The sequence below is a fragment of the Mesoplodon densirostris genome, chromosome 2 (genome assembly GCF_025265405.1).
Source record: "Mesoplodon densirostris isolate mMesDen1 chromosome 2, mMesDen1 primary haplotype, whole genome shotgun sequence".
NCBI classification, from domain to species: Eukaryota; Metazoa; Chordata; class Mammalia; order Artiodactyla; family Ziphiidae; genus Mesoplodon; species Mesoplodon densirostris.
The window spans coordinates 20755996-20770290 of record NC_082662.1 but is presented as its reverse complement, the minus strand read 5'-3'; the positions used below and the strand labels follow the sequence as shown (position 1 = coordinate 20770290).

The 14295-nt window shown below is 41.6% G+C and overlaps 1 protein-coding gene across 1 annotated transcript in view; it reads left to right on the top strand.

Annotated features, from left to right (window-relative positions):
- The window catches only part of LOC132502605 (uncharacterized), a 21325-nt gene extending 7030 nt beyond the window's left edge, over nt 1–14295 (top strand). The window contains exon 6 of the mRNA XM_060118587.1: nt 12059–14295. The gene's annotated coding sequence lies outside the window, so the exon portion shown is untranslated. The remainder of the gene's footprint in view (nt 1–12058) is intronic.

Genomic DNA, 14295 nt, shown 5'->3' with positions numbered 1-14295 from the left:
TAGGGTAAGTCTCTCTTGGATCCAAGCTCTGCTCTTTGTGTCTGGAGCTCTCTGACTTTATTGTGCATACTGGTGTCGTCTTCAAGCTTTTTGGTCACTCTTCTGTCTGTAAAGGGAGAAAACCCGTGATTCCCTGGGTTTCTAGATAGCAGTAAAATTCCCACACTCTCTTATAGATACAGTCATTTTTAGGGAATCTACAGGCAAAGATTAGGGAATTTCCTGGTGATCCAGTGGTTAAAACTCTGCACTTTCACTGCTGAGGACATGGGTTCAATCCCTGGTCAGGGAATGAAGATCCCACAAGCCACGTGCCACTGCCAAAAAATAAATAAAGGCAAAGGTTAGTTGCACCCGGTCTAAAACTCTTTCCCTACCTCCTTCAAAAGCTCCTGCTTCTTATGTATATGTACTTAATGACCAGGATCTTGTCCCTTTTTGGAAAAATGAGTGCACCCTACATAGTGTAACTTGGAATTACAGTGGTCACTTTGGGGAAACTTTAACTTAGATAAGGTAGTCCACCTTAGGGGTACCCCTGAAAAGATATGATCCCAAACCTTTCAAAAACAATGGGGTGCATGGGACTTCCCTTGTGGTCCAGTGGGTAACTCTCCGCACTCCCAATACAAGGGGCCCGGGTTCGATCCCTGGTAGGGGAACTTGATTCCGTATACATGCCTCAACTAAGAGTCCACATGCCGCAACTAAGACCCAGAGCAGCCAAAATACATAAATAATAAATAAATAAGTAAATAAATAAATATTTAAAAAAACCCAATGGAATGCATTTTCGATTGGTATGGAAGCCTCCAAAAGACAAAATGCCTCTAAAATAGCCTCTTCTAAAGGAATCATTACCACAAGCCAACGAAAAACTTAAGACCAAAGCTCTGATCGACATGAATGACTTGAGTGACCTGCAGCTAATCCCTCAGCTCCTCTTTATTCTCCTTAACCTGATTATTTCTGAACCCACTAACCCCTTTGATCTTTTACCCTTTCCCCCTAAACCCCCTAAATATCAGATGTCCTTTAAAATAAGTTACTCTCATGGGGCCTCCCTGGTGGCGCAGTGGTTGAGAGTCCGCCTGCCGATGCAGGGGATGTGGGTTCGTGCCCCGATCTGGGAGGATCCCATATGCCGCGGAGCGGCTGGGCCCGTGAGCCATGGCCGCTGGGCCTGCGCGTCCGGAGCCTGTGCTCCGCAACGGGAGAGGCCACAACAGTGAGAGGCCCGCATACCGCAAAAAGAGAAAAAAAATAAAAAATAAAAAAATAAAATAAAATAAAATAAGTTACTCTCATGAACCAGGGATCAGTAGAATTTAAACCCTGGTCTTGAGCCAAGCTTTGAACCACTGTAAATGATTTTCCAGACCCTAAAAAGGACTAAACCACTGATAAATTTATAGAAGAATTTCAAAATTCTTGGTGCCTGTGACCCTGGACTACCTGATTTTTACTAGTTTATTAACACTGAGTCCAGGAAATGCTCAAAATAGGCTTCAAGAAATATATTGGAAAGACCCTGCCTAAGATTTTGAAGGCCCCAACAAACATGCCTCCAGAGGTAGAATAAAAAGAGCAAGAAAATAAGTCAGCGGCTTCTTGAAGAAGTTCCCAAGATTTTCCCTATGAGAATTGACTGAGCCATATTACAATCCTGTTTTAGAAAAAAAAACCAGTGGCAGATTTCTGAATTAGTTTAGAAGTAGTACTTAGACAATATTGTGGTCTCAAAGACCTGGGGACTGGTTTTGCCTTGTGTGCTCATTTTGTTAATGGGCTTAACCCAGAACTCAATGGTTTCTTACAGGAACATAAATTAGAATCAGAAGCCACTTCTCTCCCAGAGCTTCAACATCTTGCTGAACATTTTTTTTTTTTTTTTTTGCAGTACGCGGGCCTCTCACTGCTGTGGCCTCTCCCAGTGCGGAGCACAGGCTCTGGACGCGCAGGCCCAGCGGCCATGGCTCACGGGCCCAGCTGCTCCACAGCATGTGGGATCCTCCCGGACCGGGGCACGAACCCATGTCCCCTGCATCAGCAGGCGGACTCTCAACCACTGCGCCACCAGGGAAGCCCTCGCTGAACATTTTGAAAGAACAACAGAACAGAAAAAGGCTGCTATCAAGAAAATAAATTCATGGCCCTACGACTGTAACAACCTTGACCCAACTTCAAGAGGTCCATTCCTACTCCAAGTTTTGCCCCTATTGGTAGAGATACCTGCAAATACTGTAATCAAAAGGGGCATTGGAAGAACAGCCCACTTTTTTTTTTTTCTTTTTTGGCTGCACCACCTAGCATATGGAATCCTAGTTCCCCTACCAGGGATTGAACCTGTGCCCCTTGCATTGTAAACGTGGAGTGTTAACCACTGGACTGCCAGGGAAGTCCAAAAACAGGCCACTTTTAGCAATCCAGTTGCCCTATAAGAGAGAGCTCTCAACTCCCAGATTCTTGTGATGACTGTCAACAATGATAAGGCTCCAAGAAATTGCCCAGTAAGCTACTTTCAATAATTCCTTTAACTCAAGAATGAAAATTAAACTAAACTTAAATGGAGAAATTTCTACCATGTTGATAGATACCAGAGCAACTTTACTTTTTCTTTCTTTTTTTTTTTTTTGTGGCTGTGCCATGAGGCTGGTGGGATCTCAGTTCCCCACCAGGGGTTGAACCTGAGCCATGGCAGCAAAGGCCCCGAATCCTAACCACTAGGCCACCAGGGAACTCCCTTCCCCCCATCCCCCCAACTCTATTTACTTTAAAACCACTGTGATACATGAAGAACCTCCTCAGAGTAATAAAAATATCTTAGTAGTGGGAGTTTCCAGTCAAGTTCAAAGAGTTCCTTTATTGGAACCCATAACTGTTGGCTTTCTCTGAAAGTCATACTTTTCTATCATGCAGTACTACCCCTGTGAATTTCCTAGGTAAAGACCTGCTTTCTATAGCTATTTACTTTTTATAATAGCTGAGACATGGAAGCAACCTAAATGTCATCAATAGATGAATGGATAAAGAAGATGTGGTATGTATACACATACACACACACCAATGGAATATTACTCAGCCGTAAGAAAGAATGAAATTATGCCATTTGCAGCGACATGGATGGACCTAGAGATTATCATACTAAGTGAAGTAAGTCAGACAAAGAAAGACAAATATAGTATGATATCACTTATATGCCGAATCTTTAAAAATGATACAGGGACTTCCCTGGTGGCACAGTGGATAAGACTCTGCGCTCCCAATGCAGGGGGCCTGGGTTCGATCCCTGTTCAGGGAACTAGATCCCACATGCGTGCCACAACTAAGGAGCTCTCGTGCTGCAACTAAGGTGCCTGCGAGCTGCAAGTAAGACCTGATGCAACCAAATAAATAAATAAAATGGTTTTTAAAAAAAATACAAATGAACTTATTTACAAAACAGAAATAGACTCACAGACAAAACAAACTTATGGTTACCAAAGGGGGAAGGGGGAGGGGAGGAATAAATAAATAGACACACACTACTATATATAAACAGATAAACAACAAGGACCTACTATATGGCACAGGGAACTACATTCAATATCTTGTAATAACCTATAATGGAAAAGAATCTGATAAAGTTATACATATATAACTTTGCTGTACACCTGAAACTAACACAACATTGTAAATCAATTATACTTCAATAAAAAGTTGGTTGTTTTGGTGGGAGAAAAAGATCTGCTTTCTAAATTACAAGGCCAAATAAAATTTCCCTCAGGAGAAATAACCTTAGACTTTCCAGACTCATCAGACACTGAAGCATTATGTGTTCTCCAAGCCCAAATTGATTGTCCAGAGGAGACTACTAAATTCCATAGAAGTATAGATGTTATAGATCTCTCTGAAATCCTTGATACTTTTTATCAGGGATAAAAAGTATTAAAATTCAGAGTGATTCTTCTAAATTGCTTCCTAACTCACCTCAGTACCCCTTAAAGCCTGAAGCCCTATAAAGGGTCACCCCTATAATAGAAGATATATTAAGTCAGAGGGTAATTATCCCCTGTATCAATTCTTACAGTGCTCCTATCTTGCCTTTAAAGAGACCCTGTAGATGGGGATGGAGATTGTATAAGACCTTAGAGCCATAAGTAAGAGCCACTGTGATACTGACGTTTCCAGGGGTACCAAACCCAAGTACTTTGTTGGCAAATATACCAACTGAATCCAAATGCTTTACAGTTGTGATCTTATGCTCTGCCTTCTTCAGCATCCCTGTGGACAAAGTAAGTCAATATTTATTTGCTTTTACTTGGAGAAATCAAGTCGTATCGGACGATAATGCATCAGGGATTTACTGAGGCTCCCCCACACTTTTCACAAATTTAACATCAGGATTTAAACACTCTCCTGCAATTTCTCAGAAATTCTACCTTGATTTCCTATGTAGATGATTTAATACGTAGGAATCGATTCAACATATCTGTTACAATGACTGGCTTATAAAGGCTATAAGGCCTCAAGATAAGCTTCAGTTACCACAAGAGATGGTTCATTATCTAGGTCATGACTTCTCTGCAAAAGGAATCTTTCTGTCTTTAGAAAGAATAAATACCATTCAGGACTTCCCTGGTGGTGCAGTGGTTAAGACTGCAGTCCCAGTATAGGGCGCCCAGGTTTGATCCCTGCTCAGGGAACTAGATCCCACATGCATGCCACAACTAAGAGGTCGCATGCCACAACTAAGAGGTCACATGCCACAACTAAGGAGCCTTCTCCCTCAACTAAGGAGCCCACCTGCTGTAACTAAGACCCGGCACAACCAAATCAATAAATAAGTAAATATTTAAAAAGTAAATAAATACCATTCAAAATTATCCTAGACCTGTAAGGATTCCTCGGACTTGCAGGATATTGTAGGTCCTGAGTCTCATATTTTTCTTTATTGGATTCCCCACTCTATGAACTAACAATAACACTCAGGAATCTCTTCCTTGGGAAATAAAACATAAGGAAACCTTTACTGAACTCAAATGGGCTTTACAAAACCCTCCCACATTATTGCCCCCCAAATGTACTAGACCCTTTGTATTGTTCATCCATGAATGGGACAATCTGGCTTTAGGAGTCCTCACTCAAGAACATGGAGGAAAAAATAGACCTATAGCCTATTACAGCCTGCAGTTGGACCCAGCAGTCAGGGCATATCCAAATTGTTTAAAAGCAGTAGCTGCAGCAACAAAAAATTGTAGAGTCTTCCTTGGAACTTTTTTCAGGGAAATGATTCATACCTACAGGTTCCAAATGCTGTAGAAAGTTTACTAAATACTGAGCATTCACAGCACTTCTCAGGAGACTAACATCTTATGAGATTCTGCTCCTTCCTGTGTTCTTCAAACCTATGCATTCTTTGCTATAATTCTTTAAACCCTGCTACCCTCCTACCTTTACCCAACAAAGGAGAGACGTATAACTGTGTTGAATTGGTTCCTCAAAATTTGACTCCTAGATTAGATATACAGGAAACCCCACTAACCAATCCAGAATTAATACTCTATGTTGATGGCTCCTATGCCAAAAATTCTGCAGGAAAATATCAGGCTCTTATGTTGTTACTACCCCAAATGAATTATTAGAAAGGAAAGTTCTTCTCCAATTTAATTCAGCACAACCTGCAGAGTTTGTTGGCCTGACTCAAGCCTGTGAGTTAGCCAAAGATAAAACTATAAATAAGTATGACCAATAGAGAGTATGCTTTTGGAGTAGTCCATGATTTTGGTATACTATAGAAACAGAGGGAATTCCTAACATCAAATGGCATGCCTATAAAAAATGGACCTCAGGGGGCCTCCCTGGTGGCGCAGTGGTTGAGAGTCCGCCTGCCGATGCAGGGGATACGGGTTCGTGCCCCGGTCTGGGAGGATCCCATATGCTGCGGAGCGGCTGGGCCCGTGAGCCATGGCCGCTGAGCCTGCGCGTCCGGAGCCTGTGCTCCGCAACGGGAGAGGCCACAACAGTGAGAGGCCCGCATACCGCAAAAAAAAAAAAAAAAAAAATGGACCTCAGGGCTTCCCTGGTGGCGCAGTGGTTGAGAGTCCACCTGCCGATGTAGGGGACGTGGGTTCGTGCCCCGGTCTGGGAAGATCCCACATGCCGTGGAGCGGCTGGGCCCGTGAGCCATGGCCGCTGAGCCTGCGCGTCCGGAGCCTGTGCTCCGCAATGGGGAGAGGCCACAACAGTGAGACGCCCGCGTACCGCAAAAAAAAAAAAAAAAAAAAAAAAAAGGACCTCAAATTGCTGAGATCCTGTGCACTATTACTGCCTTCACAAGTTGCTGTCAGAAAAGTTGAAGCTTATACAGATCAGACCATGAATATCAAGGAAATGTTATAGCTGACTTTTATGCTAAGGTTGCAACTCAAGAGATTCAAAATGTACCAAAACTCTGTAACGAATTAACTCCATAAAATTGATCCAAATCAAATCACTTATGATAACTTATTTAACAGACAAGCAAGTGTATCTATATTAGAAAACAAAAGTGGCACCAAGTAGGATGAAAATTTGATATAAAAAGAAGACTGGGAGGCCCTGAGTAGCCACCTGGTGTTTCCTGAATCCCTCAAGTTGCCACTTTTGCGAGCACTCTGACTATTCACCATGGACTTGACAAAATGATTCAAATTATGAAAAAGTATTGGTGGGGTAACTGTTTTAAGATGGTGTGAAATATCTCTAATTAATGTCTAACCTGCCAATCACATAACCTGGGTAAGTCCATTATAGTGGCTCCAGAACTGCTCCCTCACCATCTGGACCATTTGAACATTTACATTTGCATTTCATTCATTTGCCTCCTTCTATGGGCCATCAGTAGGTACTTAATAACAGTATGTCTGTTTTCTAGATTGGTAGAAGCTTTTCCATGTTGGAAAGCTGATGCCACCACTGTAGCAAAGAAATTACTAGGAAATGTTTTTCCCCTTCAGGGAATCCCAAACTTAATTTATTTTCTAAATTTTATTTATCTATTTTTCGCTGCATTGGGTCTTCGTTGCTGTGTGCGGGCTTTCTCTAGTTGCAGCAAGCGGGGCTACTCTTTGTTGCAGTGCGCGCGGGCTTCTCTTGTGGAGCATGGGCTCTTGGCATGTGGGCCTCAGTAGTTGTGGCTTGCGGACTCTAGAGCACAGGCTCAGTAGTTGTGGCTCCCGGGCTTAGTTGCTCTGCAGTATGTGGGGTCTTCCCGGACCAGGGCTCAAACCCCTGAACTCCTGTCCCCTGCATTGGCAGGCAGCTTTTTAACCACTGTGCCACCAGGGAAGTCCCCAAACTTAATTTCAAGTGATAGAGGGATTCACTTTACTGGACAAGTTATAAAACAATTAGACAAGGTTATTCAAACGTAATGGCACTACCACTGTCCCTGTCATCCTCAATCTTCAGGAAAGGTTGAATGCACCAATAGCATTCTAAAATTAAAATTGACGAAATTAACTGAGACCACAGGATTTCCTCAGCCTAAAGCATTACCTTTAACTCTTAGGACAATAAGATCAACACCTTTTGGAAAATATAAGTTGACGCCTGATGGACTTATATATACTAACAAATGTAATACAGATAGCTAGTGGGAAGCAGCTGCATAGCACAGGGAGATCAGCTCGGTGCTTTGTGACCACCTAGAGGGGTGGATAGGGAGGATGGGAGGGAGACGCAAGAGGGAGGAGATATGGGGATATATGTATATGTATAGCTGATTCACTTTGTTATAAAGCAGAAACTAACACACCATTGTAAAGCAATTATACTCCAATAAAGAAGTTAAAAAAAAATAAGTTGACGCCTGATGAAATCATTACTGGGTGACCCATGCCCTTAATGATAGAACCCCACATGCTCATCCAGCTCTTGTGAACTCTGATATGGCCAAGTACTGTAAGGCTCTAGTGCAATATTAGAAGCTTATTTCCAGGAGGTCAAAGAGGCCTTTAGAGACCCTCAACCTGATGAGGAATTTCTCCCCACACTTTGGAACCCAGTGACAGTATTCAGGAAAACACATCAACCAAAAGCTGCACTTGAACCTTGATGGAGTCCCATCAGGTTCTTTTAACCTCTCAGATAGTAGTCAAATTACAGCGTGTTGAACCGTGAGTTCATATCTTTCAACTAAAAAGAACTCCCTCAGACTCTTGGACCTGTCAACCTACAGCCGACTTAAAATTAAGGATACCAAGGAAAAATTTTCCCCAGAAGCAGACAACCACATGAGGTAGACAACTTTCCCAAGTCAATGGAGCAAAACCACTGGTGCCAAAATTCACATGCTTTTATTATTAATAATTCTATTAAGACTTTACTAATGTTAAGTGTAAACACCTCTTAATTGACACTGTACAAAAAAAATAGCATCAGTGACTAATTAAGTAGAATGTTGGATATGTACCCAGATTGATGAAGAACCTGATGTATTCTTACAGTTATATCTTGCTAACAAAACAGTTTGGTATCAACCCAATGGATTATGGACACATTCCTAAAGCCTAACTAACCAGTTCTTCCCAAGTATATTTCCTATTCATCCTTCAATAAAAGAAAAATTTCCACTTCATATTTTCAGTAATCAAATAGATTATCCCTCTTTGGGACTTATCGCTCCTCAATAGTGTAATGAAACTGTTCAGATTAGACTTTCTTAACAGAACCCTAAAAGATTCTCTACTTATATTCATTACCAATACTATGACCACAATAAAATTTCCCTGACTGGATGTTCTCCAATCCCTAATCCCATGGCGAATTCTTCCTTCTATCTAAATTCAGTAATCGAAGCACTGCTTGCTCATGGTTCTTGAAGAAACCTCTGGTAACCAATCCACAGATTGCCCAAGCCAATACCATCAAAATTTAACTCTGTCCCTAAGAGGAGTGGGGCTTTATTTCCAATGCAACACCACCCTGTATCAGGATCTTCCCCTAAACTGGAATGGTCATTGTGGGTTAGAGCTATTAACTCCCAATAGTCAGAAACAAGATAAATATCTGCACATGAAACCACCAATCTTGATTCATTTATTCATAAGATAACAGTTCATAAGAGAAATCCATGAAGCACCAAAACCCTCTCACTACACACAATGCTGGATTCCTTCCTTTGTCAGAGCATTAATTCTTCATATTGGCACCTGTAAATTAGAAAAGGCTGTTTTATATATCTCTAAAACTTAAAAAAAAAAAAAAGCTTCAGTGACACAGCTAATTCTCTCCAAGCCTTAGATACCAAGGTTTCCAGCCTTGCTTCAGAAGTCTTACAAATAGAAGAGTCTTAGGCACCTAACTTCCCAACAAGGAGGTGCCTGTATTGTCATTGGTCAAAAATGTTTCCATGTTAATAAATCAGGAATTGTTACCCCAAATTTAAAAGATCTTAAAGGTCAGATGTTCATCTTTCGCCAAATAGGTGACACGGTTCATCCATTGATTTCTTTAGTTAAGTCTTGGCTCCTGGGAATCTCTGCCCTAGGGAGTTTTTCAGTCCTTGGTTATTATTCTCATAGTCATCACATTAATTTCCCTAGTGTGTTGCATCTTCTCAAGAGATTTATATACCTTTCAGGAGCTACTCACACATCAAATGATGTCCATCAGGATTAGGCAACTAGAAGAACTCAATGATCCAACCACCCATGTCTACCATGACTATACAACTGTCAGTAATAGTGACTGCACACAATCCATCCACACACACACACACCCCCCAAAAAAAGAAAGGAATTCCCTGGCGGTCCAGTGGTTAGGACTTGGCTCTTTCACTGCCGGGACCCGAGTTCAATCCCTGGTTGGGGAACTGAGATCCTGCAAGCCTCATGGTGCATCCAACAAACAAACAAACAAAAAACCAATCCATCCTACCAACATCAACAGTGGTACCCAAGAGTAACCCTATACTAGAACATATACAGGAACAAGAACTTCCTGAGAGTATGACTGAAAGTGGAGACCAGCCTTAAAAATCCCCTGAGCAGGGACTTCTCTGGTGGTCCAGTGGCTAAGACTGCCCTCCTGATGCAGGGGGCCAGGGGTTCGATCCCTGGTCAGGGAACTAGATCCCACATGCCACAACTAAGGTTTCGTATGCCGCAACTAAAGATGCCACATGTGGCAACGAAGATCCCAAGTGCCGCAACTAAGACCCAGAGCAGCCAAGTAAATAAATATTAAAAAAAAAAAAATCCCCTGAGCAGACAAAACCAATTAGGCCATGCAAGGGAAACTTAATCTAGCTTATTTCATGAATGTAAATGAAATTCAATTTAGGTTATTTCTTGTAAATGCCTCTGATAATCATAAATGAAATTTAAATTGTCTTCCTAAAACGGTATAAGATAATCACTTTTAACCAATCTCCTACTGTCTGGAAACCCCTATTGTAATAATCAATCATTGTATAGGTTGAACAACTTCCTATTCTCGTGTTATAAGCCATCCTATAGGGACATGCCTCTGAGCTTCTTGCCACTTTCTATCTGAAGTCTGCCAGTTTGCGAACTCTTCTTTTGTATGTGCAGTAAACTCTTAACATTTTACTTTGATCTGATTTTATTTTTGACAGGTCTTAACAGAAATGAGGGAGGCTTTCTAGAAAAAGGAAGAGTATTAGGAAAAAGTACAGAATTAGAGAAGTGTAGACCTGTCAAAAGAAAATGAGATAGATTAATTTGACCTGAAAGGTCAGTTGAGACCAGCTCATAAAGGGTTTTTTGAAAGCCCAATTTGAGTTAGTAGGCAATGGACTCCCTTTAAAGTCCTTTTGCAGAGGAGAGGGAAATCATCTGAGCTGACCTTACGAATACTTTGGAACCAGTTACTAGGTTACACTGAAGTAGGATTAGACTATCGATCCAGAGACCCTGAAGGTACTTCTGTAAAGATGTAGACAAGAGGTGTTGAGGAAGCATGGGATCCCTACAGAGAGAACAGGATGACTTTGCACTGAATATTACAGGGAGGATCTTATGGGAGAGATAAAAGACATAAACAGAAGAAACAATAACCAGAGGAATCTATCATAAAATACAGGTATAGACAATTAGAGAATGAGGGCGACTCAAGCTACTAACAGTGTGAGGTATGAACCTTCCCTCATGGTAAACACAATACCAGAAATAATAAAAATAATACTCTTGTCTCCAATGAACAAGGAGGCCATTAAAAGCTTTGGCTTTAGAGCTAGACACACCTGAGTTTAATGCCTGGCTTGGATACAACTAGGTCTATAATACTGAACAAGTGATGTAACCTCTCCAAGCTGCAGTTTTCTCAGGTCTATAGCACTACCTCTTTCACTGTGGGCTGTGATGAGAATTACACGAGTACGGAAAAGGTACTGGCATAGTTCCTGGGACCTAGGAAAAGCTCAATTCATATTTGTTGAATGAATGAATATGAGCTAGTAATCTTAAGAGCTCTGTGGGGGAGGTAAGACCTTGAAATATATGTGAAATGCAAGGGGAGGAAGGGTCCCACGGACACTAATGGAGGGACAATAAAGCAGGGTGGATAAGGCATGGGCTTTGGAGGCAGATCTGGGTTCAAATATCAGTTCTGTCACTTATAATACTATGACTGAGGAAATCATCTAATTCTAAACCTTGTGAACAGAAAAAAAAACTGAAGCAAAAATGTCAAACATCTTTTTTTTATTGCAATAAAATGTACGTAACATACAATTTATCATTTTAACCATTTTTAAGTATATGGTTTTGTGGCATTAAGTATATTCACATTGTGCAAACGTCACCACCAGCCATCTCCATGGATACATGGATGTAAGTTACATTGTTGGTTTTTTTTTTTTCCTTTCTAACTTAGATTTACAGAAAAAATGAACAGGTAGTATAGAAGGTTTCATATTACACCCCACACACAGTTTCCCTATGAACATTGTCATTAGTGTGGTACATTTGGTATAATTAATGAACTGATATTGATGCATTATTATTACTGAAGTCCATGGTTTATAAACTACAGATTTCCTTAGTCTTTACCTAATGTCTTTTTTCTGTTCCAGGATCCCATCCAGGACAGCACATTACATTTATGTCTCCTGAGGCTCCTCTTAACTGTGACAGTTTCTCAGACTTTCCTTGTTTCTGATGCACAAATTTGAGGAGTACTGGTCAGGAATATTGTAGGTGTTGGTTATTTTTTGTATGTAACATTTCATGATTAAAAATTACTAATCAGGGGGACTTCCCTGGTGGTCCAGTGATTAAGAATCCATCTGCCAATGCAGGGGACACAGGTTCCATCCCTGGTCTGGGAAGATCCCATATGCCGTGGGGCAGCTAAGCCCGTGCACCACAACTACCAAGCCCGAGCTCTAGAGCCCGGGAGCCACAACTGCTGAGCCCGTGTGCCACAACTACCAAAGCCTGCATGCCTAGAGCCTGTGCTCCACAGCAAGAGAAGCCACTGCAGTGAGAAGCCTGCGCACCGTAATGAAGAGTAGCCCCGCTCACCGCATCTAGAGAAAAGACTGCGCGCAGCAACGAAGACCTAGTGTAGCAAAAAAAAAAAAAAAAAAAAAAGAACCTAAGAGTGGTGATCATTAAAAAAAAGAAAAAGAAAAATTACTAATCAGGGACTTCCCTCGCAGTCCAGTGGTTAAGAATTCGTGCTTCCACTGCAGGGGGCACAGGTTCAATTCCTAGTTGGGGAACTAAGATCCCGCATGCCATACGACGTGACCAAATAGAGAAAAAAATTACTAATCAGTTGTGATAGCAATACCTGTTGGGCCTACCTTAAAAAACACACAGACACACACACACACAACACCTCCATGCTATCAATTTAGTGCAAGCCAGCATCATTTCTCACTGTAATCACTGCAGTTGTCTCTCTGCTCTATATTGGGTCTCCACTCCCCCCATCTTTTCTCCACACAGCAGCCAGAGAGGCTTTAAAATATAAATCAGCTTCTATTTCTTCTGGTCTCCAGATGCTTCAATGGCTTCTTTTCTTGTAGACTAAAATACACTACAGGATCCTTCATGCTCTCATCACTTATCGCTCTTCCCCTGGCTCGCTCTGCTCTGTCACACTGGCCTCCTTGTAGCCCCTGAAACACACTGCACTCCTGCCCTAGGACCGTTGCACCTGTCCTTTACCTGGAACGTTCCTCCCCTGCACAGCCACAGGCTCACTCCTCCACTCTTTCTAGTCTCTGCTCAGATGTCACCTCTTCAGAGAGGCATTCCCTCGCACCTTAGCTTGCAGCCCGCCCCCCACAAGTTGTCCTCTTTCTCCTTAACTTTTTTTTAAATTCAAAATATCACTACCTGACATTACATTCTACATCTTAATTTGTTTATTGTCTGTCTCTTCCATTAGAATACAAGTTTCACGAGGCCAAGCATTTAATACAATTTGTTTATTGCTGTATCTTAGGCTCAAAGTTAACAATAAATATTGGTTACATTAATTAGTCAATAAATACTTTTTTTTTTTTACAAGGAAGTTGGTTGTTAGGTAAGGTGGTTCACAATCTGGGACTCCTGAACTCCTAGATATCTTTGAAGGTGGCAGTTTTCTGAATTTCTAAAGATCTGGTCAGACTACTAATTACTTACAGGGGGATAGTTCATTAATGGATATATCTCCAGAATCTGGGATAATTCCTTTCATACACTGAGCACTCACTAGAGATACCTGTATTATAATTAGCTGGAATGAAATCGGCAATGTGGCAAAGCAAAGTCTTTGTGATGGCAGCGTATCTGAAAGGCAGAGGAATACTGAGAAAGTTTATGTACGAGGACAATAATCACATTAAAATTATATAATGTTTGTTAATAACACTGTTATGGACTGAATTGTGTCTCCGTGCCGCACCCCTCCCCCTGTAGCCCTAACCCCCATTATGACTATATTTGGAGATAGAGCCTCTCAGGAAGTCATTAAGGTTGTGAGGTCATAACAGCGGAGCCCTAATCTAATAGAACTAGTGTCCTTATAAGAAGAGGAAGAGACAGGTGTGCACAGAGAAAAGGCCATGTGAACACACAGTGGGAAGGCCACTATCTGCGAGCTAGGAAGAGGGCTCACAAAACCAACCCCTCTAGCACCTTGATCTTGGACTTCCAGCCTCCAGAACTGTAGACAAATAAATTTCTGTGGTTTTAAGCCACCTAGTCTGATTTCAGTCACTATGAGTGCTATCATCTTAGAAGGTGAAGGACAATGAGGAAGACACCCCACCCCGTGTTTTGGGGGTGGCTTCAGATTCATTGTTTTATGTACTAT